The sequence below is a fragment of the Lagopus muta genome, chromosome 2 (genome assembly GCF_023343835.1).
Source record: "Lagopus muta isolate bLagMut1 chromosome 2, bLagMut1 primary, whole genome shotgun sequence".
Classification (NCBI taxonomy): domain Eukaryota; kingdom Metazoa; phylum Chordata; class Aves; order Galliformes; family Phasianidae; genus Lagopus; species Lagopus muta.
Genome location: NC_064434.1, coordinates 98,957,426 through 98,969,671, shown reverse-complemented (window position 1 = coordinate 98,969,671; position 12,246 = coordinate 98,957,426). Strand labels below are relative to the sequence as shown.

Genomic DNA, 12,246 nt, shown 5'->3' with positions numbered 1-12,246 from the left:
AAGAGTCCCTCCCCATATTTCTTATAAGCACCTATTAAGTATTGCAGTAAGGTCTTCCTGTAGCCTTCTCTTTGCCTGGCTGAAGAAGTCCAGCCTCTCTTCATAGTGAGGTACTCCAACTCCCTGATAATTCATGTGAACCTCCTCCAAACCTGCTCACACACTCCTTGTGATGAGGGTCCCATCACTGCACTAGTGAACTATGAAACAAATCTATCGTAACACCAAGCCATCAAATCCTAGGAGAGGTGTTCAACAATAAATTCATTCCAGATACACATGACAGCATCAAGAGTACAGGCAGAACAAGTCTTTAATTCAGAAGAAAATACAAGAGGCTGGATGTACTGTGTGAGTGAATGCAGGAAGTCTTTGGTTAACAAGACTCACTTCAAAACTATTATATACATTCTGCAGTCTAGAAAAAGGAACACAATAAGAAGGTAGGTAATATCGATCTTGTATCCTAGGGAACACCCAGATATTGCCAACATGTCTCTCTCCTCAGTTCACCCCCTCTACATGCATTAATACTGTTCACTCATTCAGGTTTCTTTAGCTTCCTGATTTCATCCTTTACCTACAGCTGATTTCTCCCTCGCTTTAGTTGCTTCACTTGCCTTTTCTGTTCTCTCACTAAGAGAACAACTTCAGCCAATTTTGTTTTACACAAGCGCTGTACTTTCCACACAAAAGTCAAGAAAAGAACCTGAATAACACAGCAAGGTGAAGTAGAAAAAAGCAGGACATGGTAGTCATTCACCTCCTCTCACTATAATCCCTTGCTCCTGTACTCATGTGTGCAATGAAAGAGGTATGCAGTATCTCTCCTATTGCCCAGCCTTTCAGCTCTCTGTTCAGCCAATCATTATACCACAAGAAAAACACACACAAGGAATCAACAGAAACAAGTCTAAGCAAAGTGAGAAAAAAAGGACTCTGCCAAATACATACAGAAAGGAAAATAAGTGAGACATGAATGCAACAACCACCAAGAAAAAAAAAAAACAACCAGAAGCAAAATGACAAGAAAGAGATTGGAAAACAGAAACAAAGACAAATGTCTTATGTATATTCATTAAAAACATTTTCAACTGGGCATCTCTAAACAGAAAGCTACTGTTATGGTACTTGGTACTATGGTACTCTTCAAAATAACATCCAATTGAATGTATTAGTTCCAGAGAGTTGAATCTGTGACAAGCCACTTGAAAGGATTTGCATTTCTATTAAACAACTTATTACCAGCACATTTGTTGTCCAGATTTTCTAGAAAGAAAAAAAAAAAAAAAAAAGAAAGTCTGTTGTCAGACACAGACCTTAGAGAAAAAGCAATCCCAGAGTAATGGTTCTTCTCTTTCTAAACATATCTGGAAATGCCTTGACATTACCAGGACCCTAAGGAGTCAACATGGACAGAGGTCCTGAGATTTTTACTATGGTAAAATTAATACAGTTTTAATACACTACTGATTATCCTTCAGCCTTCTGGTCAGTTTTGTTGCAGTTTTATTGAGTCATACCATCATCGTCATCCCCCCAGCCTTTAAGTGTACATGCATTGATTAGTTTTATTGTTGAGAGAAAGGGAACATACATTCAAAAGTAACAATGCTTTGAATCAGACATTTGATCTCAGTTGATTTACATAAATTGGGGATCAAGCCTATGATTCTCCATGGAGCGACATAAAACTAACACTGTGTTACATACATAGTGTTACATATATAGTGATTTTCAAGGTAAGGTAAGAAATATTTGAAGGACTTTTGGTAAGTTGCAAGTACTCACAGTAAATCTAATTTCCTATAGCTTTCTTTAAGTGGTAATCTGAAGATACCTTCTGAATGTTCATTTCTGCATTTTCCTCAGTGGACCCACCTCCCAAGGACCAAAAATTCAGTCAACAGACATACAGCAAGACCCAAGACAAATTCTATTTCTTCACCTGTGCACTCCCTTCCAAAGCCATTCCAATGTTCAACAGCTCACTATACTCCCCCAACTCCTTTTAAATTGTGTTGAGTCAATGATGTGCTAGTCTAAAATTCACTTGTTTCAGACCATCTAGCAATACCTGATACAAGCAGCATAGCAGACAATTTCGCAAAGACCTCAAGGATAATCAGAGAATAAAACCTGAGAGATACACTTAAAAAAAAAGTCCCAAGATTAGAATAGATTACCACAATTTAAACACATACACAAAAACAAAAAGCCAGCCTTCTCCAACTGACGATCTCGTAAGTCTTCCAAGTGATTGTTCCCTATGTTTTCAGATTTAGACTGCTCATCCTAGTCTTTTTACCAATCTTTTCTATCTGCCCTCCAGAACTCATAAAAGATTTTCTATTTGCCTTTACTTACAAATGACTTTCTAGTATTTTTTTCCCCTATTAAGTGTGTTAGTGCAACTCATTAACATTGTTTATTTCCAGTATTACTTGCCCCCACAATACTAGGAACTATTTTGGTATAGACACTGCTGAGGCAGATATGAAAGAAAGTCTTAAGACTTTTGCAAACGTCTACAGAAAATCCTTCTTTGTGATCAAGAACGGATTGTGAACAACAGCAATAGCACTAGAGAATCACAGCTGTCAAGGAGCTAGAGCTGTTCTCTTACTTATTGAAAAATAGATAAATACTGCTGCATTTAAGTGCCTGAGAATCAATTCTACAACAACCCTCTTATTCATATACATAAAAAGACACCACTATAGGCAAGGGAGAACATTATATTTCAGCCTAAAATTTACAATTTCTGAAGAATAGCAAAGTACTAGAGTAAATCCTGCAAGAGCTTACAGTCTCATCTTCTGTGGTTTCCTCTAAGATCTAGCATCATGCAAACCCAGACTGAGACTGCTATATAATTCCTTATCATCCATCAACAGAGAATTGTATCTTGACATTATGCAACAATAAAATTTATATATAAATGTGTACATATACACACGCAGATATATAATACACAGAAGGCACAACAACTTGCACACAATATAAATTTAGGCAACCAAACAGGAAAAATAAAGTTTTATTACATTGCACAGTGCCAAATCATCTTAAAAATGAAAATGCAAGACTGTCAGACTTAGCGCCTTCAGAGAAAAATTATTTGATTTTAGTTTGTATTCCACTTAAGACAGCATTTTATGAATTAATGATGGCTTCCACTGAAAGAAAATATGCAGATCTCACATTCTGATAATAAATTTTCATTCGATTATTTTAGCAGAAAATTTCACTCACTGAACCACATAACATGGTATAATTCTTTTATACTAAACAGCAGTGCCAGCTTCTGCTGTAAAGTTAGGAAGAGGAGAATTGGAATTCAGTTGCATAACAAACTTGCCCTGTGAGTTCAATGTTAACATTGTTGCAAGCAGGTAAGCGAACCTGGTAATTATTTTATCTTCCACAACTTCTCACACAACAGTGATTCAAAAAAGAAAAACAAAAAAAGGAAAAAGCACACAGCATTGGCAACTACTAAAGTGAGAAGCCATTTACCAAGCAAAACACAAGTGCCAAATTCATCCCTTAGAACCATTCTTGAAAACCTTCTGTAATGCTATAATGTGATGAAAAGTACAGCAATAACAGCAGAGGGGCACAACTCTAGGTTGCAGCAAATGAGAGCAACCCCTAGTGCAGCAGCCATGAGCACAGAAACAAAAGAAGAAAAAATGCTTACCTTTGCAAGGCCTTCAGCAGGCAGAGATTCCCCAGTGAGATCCCCTTCCTCCACTGCCTTTAAATGAGGTCTGGAAAGGGGTGGATCCTGGCTCGAGCCCTTCTGGTCACCCAGCTGCATTGCATCATTGCATGCACCTGAGCTCCCCTGGGTTGGCCCTGCCTTCCCACCAGGTGCTCAATCACTGGATCAGGCCATGACTCAGCATTTCCACTACACCACTCAACTCAATAAATTACAAATTGCAAAAAGAATTAATCTTGGCTTGAAGCACCAGTCACCATCATCTCCTATCAAAGCAGGACTCCTTAAAGCTAGTACCATGTTTTTTCTTATCTAATTCCAAGTAGCAATACATTTACTTACAGGTAGATCATTTTTCACACTTCCAATTTGAGGAGAAAAAAAAAAAAACAACAGCCAAAAAGCAAACAAAAACAATGTTTTGCGTTTGTATTGCATGCCTAAACACATAGTGATCAGAGCACATGATTTGCAAACATTCTCCAAAAGAACCACAGCCATCAGTAAAACATTCACACACCCAATGCATTTACAGTGGAGACCAGAGAAATCAATAGCTAATGCAGTTAAACTAGGATATATGCCAGAGAATTACAAGTGATCTAGATAGACATTTGGAGTAATACTAAATACAAATTTTACTACATTTGCATAAAAACAAGCCTTAGTAGATCAAGACTCCCATTGCTTTCAGATAGGGAGATAGGCATTATTTCAGTGGATAAAATGCAGTTTAAACCAGCAAAGCTAGCTCTTGGAAGATATTCATCAAAGAAGTTCATTAGCAAACTCTCACAAAGCACGGGCGAAGGAATTTCATGAGCTCCCTAAGTGGACTCCAGGGCTTCTGAAAAAAAGATAACCAGCCTTCCAATCTGTTTTAGCCATGCATTCACTTTTTTCCAAACTCTCATCCTAATCCACAGCAATTCAGATCAATAAAAATACTGACCAGATAAATGGAGGGTAGAAAGGTTTTAAGAATCCCTAAAACACCTTCTGGATCACAATCTGGTTTCAAAGGTCCTTTACTACGCAGAAGAATCAGGGACGTGCTACCAGTGCACAGGATATGAGATGGCCTCTCCAAAGAAGCCCACATGTTGACATCAATCATGATTATTTCTAATTTACACGGACAGCACAAAGGTAGCAAGAACTTTTCTGAAGTGGAATAGCCTTTATGCTTCTGTGAAAGGACACTGTTACAGTTCAGGTACCAAAATTCATGAACCCTGCATCCAGTTAGTAGCTCTGCTGAAGACACATTGAAGGTTAAGTGATTAACCTTTGATTTACCTCCCTGTGACAGCATCCAAATTCTGCAATGACCACCACAGCAACACTAATAAGTACCTCCACCCATTTGTTTGCTATCTCTGTTTCACCAGGACAGTTGACAACCAACTCAACAAAACAAATTATCCAAATAGTCCACATGTGAAAGGTGACTCATTTTTTCCTAAGGGAAATACTTGCAGAGGTGAATGATCTAAGTGATATTTAGCTTCTTGAATCATATAAAGACAACCCGCTAACTCTCCAGAAAGAAGCAACGTGGTAGCTAATGGACACCTGTACTAGACCACACTTTACAAAAAGAAAAAAAAGTATATATATGTACAGCTGACTTGTAGGACAGACCCCTTTCACCACTAGCTGCTGGATTTAAAATAAAGCTCCCTTCATGTATCATTTTTCTCCTCCAGTCTACAGATTATGTAGCAACTTCACAGGTAACTCATTTTCTTCAGATTACTGTAACCAATCTCAAGCAAACAAAATGGTTATCAGCCGAACTGAATGGTGATACATGTATACCTCTGTAAATGTTACCTTTCTCCCCAAATTCAAGCTCAGGTAATTGAAATAACAGTGATCTCCAACCAAATCACTAACAGCTTTCCTTCTCAGTCTCAGTCCATTTTGCCAGTGACTAATCTCCCAGCCATCCATCCAGCTCCACAAACCTTGCTGTCCTGATGGTAGCAATTTGATTTCAAGAACACTAACCTTCCCTGCTTCCACTACTGCTATCCGTTGTATTGCATGTGGTTGCTGTATTTGTCTTTGTCAAACTAAAACAAGCCCAGTAATGAGTGTCACTGCTTTGTGAGTAATTACAAAGGGTTTGGAACAGTGCCATCCATTTTTGGAGGAGAGAGAACAGAAACCTGGCAAAGCTGAAGAGAGCCCTGTATCTCTTCTCCAGGTACTACTTCAATGCCTTCTCCTCCCCCTTCAATAACTTTTTTTCAAGTTCTGCCACCTGTTTTGCTGTTTGGGTTGAAAGTACTAAGTTCTGCAGCACTCTTCTTATTATACAAAGCCTGCTCCAAAAGTAATGCCTCCTATTTTGTTGGCCTATGATGTCAGAGGCAGATGTCACTGGAATGGCAGTAGAAGTTGAACCTTCTCACCAATGTCCCATTGCATTTTGTTTCTCTGTGACAAACGGCAGCAGAGGGGCAGTCTGACAGAATGTGCTTCCATGTCAAATGCCATAAGAAGAAAAGGTGTGTGACTGAATTACTCCATGCAGAAAAAATGGCCATGACATTTACCAATTCTTGCTGAACATTTACAGAGATCAAACAGAGGCTGTGAGCACACCACAGGGTGGGGATGCATTCCAGCAAAGGCAACAGTGACAGTGGGTCACCTCCAGTGGTGCAGATTTAGACAAGCACAGCATACAGGGTCTCGTTCATCACCAATGAAAACACAGACCTAGTGGTGATGACAGTTGAAAAATACCTTCTGTAGCCGAGGATTTTGTCTATTAAACAGCGTTATCATGCTCTTTGTATCTGTTGTAGTTTCTGTGGAAATAAACTGGAGGCATTATTTTCAGAGCAGCCTCCATACATTACAGCGGCAAAACACCACAGAGCCTGAGGTCTCAAATAACCATATTTTATTGTCTACTTCAATTACCATGGTGATTATATACAAAGTTTATTTCCATCCAACTACTAGTTATTCACTGAAATTGCTTTCTTTGTGCAATGGTGATTTTTAAATATCACACACTTGACTGCAGAAATTAAGAAGGTAGATTTTGGCCGATTACCATAGTTTGGCCATCATTTTCAAGAGTACAGAGATAAATCATAAGGCAAGCATCTTCCAAAAAAACAAAACAAAACAAAAACCCAAAAACCCCAAAGCAATAAAAACCAAGTATATTCCAGCCTGCTTATCCCTAACACAAGAAAAAAAAAAAAAACTGACAGGGCACTTAGTGACTGGTGGAAAATTAATTTGGGTCACTCTCCAGTACAGTTGCTATGACAACTGCATGCAAAATGTAGTAGGCATGCTCTTCATCAACATTAATACAACATCAGCCATTCTCCACAAATTTTTTAATCAATGTAAAATGAAATATATTTCTTCACTAGATACAAACTAAAATAACGCTTGCATGGTCAATTCTTCTCTGCCGAAGAAGAAATGTCACCACCTCTTCCCTGCTGCACACAGTGGATCTGTCACATATTAATTTCTTGATAAATTATATTTCCATATCTCAATGTCACACAAATAAGCACATTGGACTGGAAGCATAGGGGGATGGAAAGGGAGTAAGGTAGGTTAAAGAAGGTGTTTTCCTGGATGCGTGAATGAATACCTGTGCTATCACAGTAAGCCTCTGGGCTAAAAATCAAAACTCAGAGTCATCACTTCAAGCCAGAATGACTCTGCTAGATTTATATCACTATAACACACCTTCATCCGACCTCTTGCTCAAGTATTTTATAACCTGACCTCAAAAAGATTACTTCATGCTTAACTTTTCCCTACCTTTGGTCTGGAGCCTAGTTTTTACACGTACAGACCTAAATTTTTGGATGCTTTTTTACAAGTAATTATTTATTTAAGAAAAGCATTCATTGTTTCACAGCTTGCTATAACTCTTCAAATCTAAATGTGGTTGAGCATTTTAAAACTCGATCTTTCTGTCAGGTACAATTACATCACAAAACCAGGAGTGTTTGAGCTATAAAAAGCTCAAGAACCATAGTTTGTTTCCTAGGCTTATTTAGTTTCACATCTTACTCCATAAATAATATGTGTACTGTTAATAATATTATATTATATATATATTATATAATACTATATAATTACTATATAATACTATATAATTATATATTATATAATACTGTTAATAATATTATATTATATATATAATAATATTATGTACTGTTGTACAAATGTATACAACCAAAGGAATCCTTCATCCTACAAAAACCATTCTCATGTCTCAAAAAAAAAAAAAAAAAAAAGAAAAAAGAAAAAAAAAAAAGAAAATAGGACATCCCTTACCCCCCACTTTCCCACCCCCGAAAATCTCTCTTCCTCTTTCCCACTAACAATATGTTCTATCCAAATAAAGACAACACCAAAGCTGGAATTTCACATTCCACATTATATCTACATACTATAGCAGACTGTGTTAATATTGACTTTTATAAAAGGTTACCATCTCTGAAACCTCCTCCCAGAACACAAGCAGAGACATCAGAAAACAGTAACAGCAGATTAGCACACAGGACTGAAGTGATGCTGTGGCTTTGTTAAGCTTTACGCTATTCCAAATTGTTGCTGTACTGAAAGCAACAACACTTTGTGTTTCATCAGTCCTAAATACAATTTCAGGGTCTGCTAACTTCTTTTAAAAAGAGTTTGTAGAACACATGGTTTATTGAGCCAAACAGAGATGATTCTTAAAACAGATGTCTTCCTCCACTTTGCGTCATCCCAGATAAATACAGACAAATCAGCAAACTGGATTTCTGAATCAACACAACACTGAGGCTGATGCCAATACCTAAGTCTCAACAGCAGTATTCAGAACTTTGTATTTAGCAGAGCTGCCTGGAGTCAAAAATGCATTGAGCCTTTGGCGTTACCACCAGAAATTAATTTCCTTCTGAGGTTCCAATTGGGATTTAAAAAGAAGAGTTCCGTAGCTATTCCAAGTAAGATGCAGCTAATGAAGCCTTCTTTTGTATTTACTAACAGAAGATGGAACACCAACACTCCATCCTAGTCTGAACAACTGATGAGTATACTTACATTCACCCTTGTTCCACAGGATGGGGACAACTACAAGCCTCATTCCCCTCTGCCCTCCTTTAGCACAGATACCAAGATTTTTGAAGGAAAAGTAGTTCACTACAATCAACACTATCAAGAGCAGCAGGCTACCAGAACTTTTCTCAGTATTAAAACAACACATCTCAGCTCCTGGTTTTCAGAAACTGCTGTGGATTTTCTGGTTCTGTTTTTTGTTTCTTCTACCAGACACACTGAGCAGTGTGGAAGAGAGCTGGCACCTGTGCTACAGATCTGCCATAGAACAAGTATGTGTGCCATGGAAGACAATAGACAAAAGAATAAGTTTTTGGAAATATTAGACAACAATTAAATAACCCACTGACTGCCAGACCTATGCATCTAAAAATACATTAACTTACGTGCATTTTTTCCTTAAAAAACTCCCCGGGTATCAATACCCACATTCTAAAGAAACAGATATCATAAGGTACAAAATTTAGAGATGAGTGAACTGGAAACAATCAGGATGTTACTCTACACTTAAGCCCAATTTAAATTTAGATTTTCACACTACAAGGCAGACGCATCCTACTAAAACAAAAGTAGGTTGTGGAGTTTTTCTCCTCTTTCCAAAATACAACCACTTTGAAGACAATCTAGAGACATAAAACTAAATAGGCAAAACAAATTATAGCAACAATATCTAGCAAAATACCTGCCAAGCGTTTACAGTTGATATCATATAGCTATATTTTGAATTATTTTAATGAAATTCTGGCTGAAAAAAAGATGCACAGTAAGATTATTCTTTAAATACTGTGCTTTTCCAAGGCTGTTTAATTATTTCATAAATATAATCATTTGGAGTTTTGGATTAAGCAAATAACACTTCGAGCTCAGAGAAGTGGAAAATAAGGTTTCAATTCTGTAAGTCTTTATCAGCAGAGCAAGCCTCTAAATGTGCACATAGAAAAAAAAGGTGCTCTCCATTATCAGCCCTTAGAGGAAAACCCACCATCCAGGAGATACAAGATAAATTGGATGAATCTTCAGCATGTAGAAACAGGGAAAATACCTGAGTAGGTACAGAAGATCAGAAGAACCATCTGTACCTGCAGAAGAGCATGATGCCAAAGCTCTCAAAAAAAAATAACCCTGAAATGCAAAGTAGTATCTTGAGAATTAAAGAGAAGTGCCAGCATTGTGACTGGAACAGAAAGCTCCCCTCAAATCTAGTATCTAGAAAAGTATCTAGAAAAACTTTTGTTTGCTTTTGTGATTTCTAGCTCCACAAACACTTGGCAGCCCTCAAGAGACTGAATCACAGATGATGCCAGCTAACTCTTTGAATGGCAGTGATATTGCAGGAAGCAAATTCTACAATAACAACCTTCCTGTAAGCACATGGAGTGAGACTTTTCTATGTTTGAAATAGGGTTTTTCGGATCTGTTTTAGTTTACTCCATACAACCTTTGGTGTAGAGTGACAGAGGCTCCTCTGTCCAGTACCAATACTGTCCTTTAAGTTTCTAGAAACTGAAACGTACACCATAGGAATCATCTCCATCATCACCAGCTGAAAACACTATTTTAAGGCTTTAAGGCAGCAGTCTCAAAAGTCTGAAGTTATTCAGAAAACATGATTGAAAACTGAAAGCTCAATTAATATATTCACTGTGTTTATGCAATTAGTGATCTTATTAACTCAGACCTTCAGACATTAAATCTTCATCTTTACTCTTCACCCCAAGTTTACTGCATGAACTATCTAGCCTAATTATAACTTTGCATAATTGCTACTTACTAACATCACTGCAGTTCAAGGTCTGCTCCCATTTAGATTAAGGGTTCCCATCCCTTATTTCCCAGATAAGACTGACAAGGAATTGGGGCTGTTTAGACTGGGGAAAAGGAGGCTGAGGGACAGGTCTCTTATTGCTCTCTTCCAATACCTTAAAGGTGATTACAGTGAGAGCAGGGCTGGTCTCTTCTCACTGGTGACAAGAGGCAGGACGAGGGGAAGTGGCCTTAAGTTGCGTCAGGGTAAGTTTAGGTTGGATATCAGGAAAAGCTTATTTACAGAAAGCACTGCAATAGGCTCCACAGGGAGGTGGTTGAGTGACCATCCCTGGATGTATTTAAAAACCGTTTGGATATCGTCCTCATGATTTAGCGGAGTTGTTAGGGCAGTATGGTCAGATGGCGGTTGGACTTGATGATCTTTAAGGTCTTTTCCAACCTGAGCAATTTTATGATTCTATGACAATAAACACTAACCTGGACTGACATCTGCCAAGCAAGATACCAGACTCTGAATCAAAGTTCAAGTACCCAGCAACTCAGTTTTATAACAAATCTTTCACACACAAACCAAGGAAACATTTTCTTCTCCACTGTGTTAAACCATAATGCTTAAAAATACAAATTAGATATAGAAATACCATCACTAATACTACATTCCAAATACAAATGGAATGTCATTACATATAAAAGCACCAAAATAAAGAGGGGGGGAAAAAAAAAAACAAACAGGAAAACATAGGAGCTCTGTCAGTCTTCTATTTTAGCGTGCTAAGAGTTTACGTCTGCTCAAAAGATATGGGAAGAAACAGCCTCACAGCTACTTACTGACCAGTGAACCTGACAACATTTAAGAATGTGCCCTAATTTCACACTGTATAAGCTCATGAATTTCATGGCTACAAGCAAGTGAAGAAACAGCTCTGGTCACTGTTGGCAGTAGTTATATACGTCTACGTAGAGGTATTAAAGAAATGAAGGACACTGCTCAGCTCTCGATACCAGTCACTGGTCACAACTATAAAATTTGGATACTGTTTAGACAGACATGCAAAGCTTCCTATGGGAAATTCAGTAGTACAGGTTAAGGATTTTTTCTTATTATTATTTATTTTTTAAGTTGGTTTGCTTATCAAGGGCACATATGACAAACTGAATTAGTGCAGCCTGTCAACCGTTAACAAAATCACTCCTCATGAGTGGAATATCATTTCGCAGTCTGGCTGCTCCCACTGGGTGCTTAAGTGCATACTCTACAAACTACAAAATCTTCACCTTTAGGAGCCCATAAATAAAATAAAAACGTGAGGAAGTAATTGCATCAATCACCCTGGTGAAGCTAAAAACATTGCCAGTCAACATCTTTACTGCTATTATAACTTACAAAGGACATTTTAAAATGCCATGCTATCATCTGCATTTGCTGAAGTGCACTTCCTCGGCTGCATCACTCACGGGGCTTACTATTCCATGCACTTGCAAAAGTGGAAAGACTGTCTCCACAAATTCTACTCAGCTAGCCCACTTATAAATTATCTTTTTTATAAGCTGTTGATTAACAGGAGAATCGCAATTAATATGTTAACTCTAAGAAATGTATCAAAAACTACAAGTGGCAATTCCTTCCTTCACATTACAATATGCTATTGCCAGCAAGT

The 12,246-nt window shown here is 37.8% G+C and overlaps 1 protein-coding gene across 24 annotated transcripts in view; it reads right to left on the bottom strand.

Annotated features, from left to right (window-relative positions):
- The window catches only part of NRXN1 (neurexin 1), a 633,554-nt gene that overhangs the window by 491,510 nt on the left and 129,798 nt on the right, over positions 1-12,246 (bottom strand). Inside the window, exon 1 of one of the 24 annotated variants that reach the window (XM_048936807.1) lies at positions 3,701-3,764. The exons of the other annotated variants lie outside the window; for them this stretch is intronic. The gene's annotated coding sequence lies outside the window, so the exon portion shown is untranslated. Of the gene's footprint in view, positions 1-3,700; positions 3,765-12,246 lie in introns of those variants that run through there. 24 annotated transcript variants of the gene reach the window in all.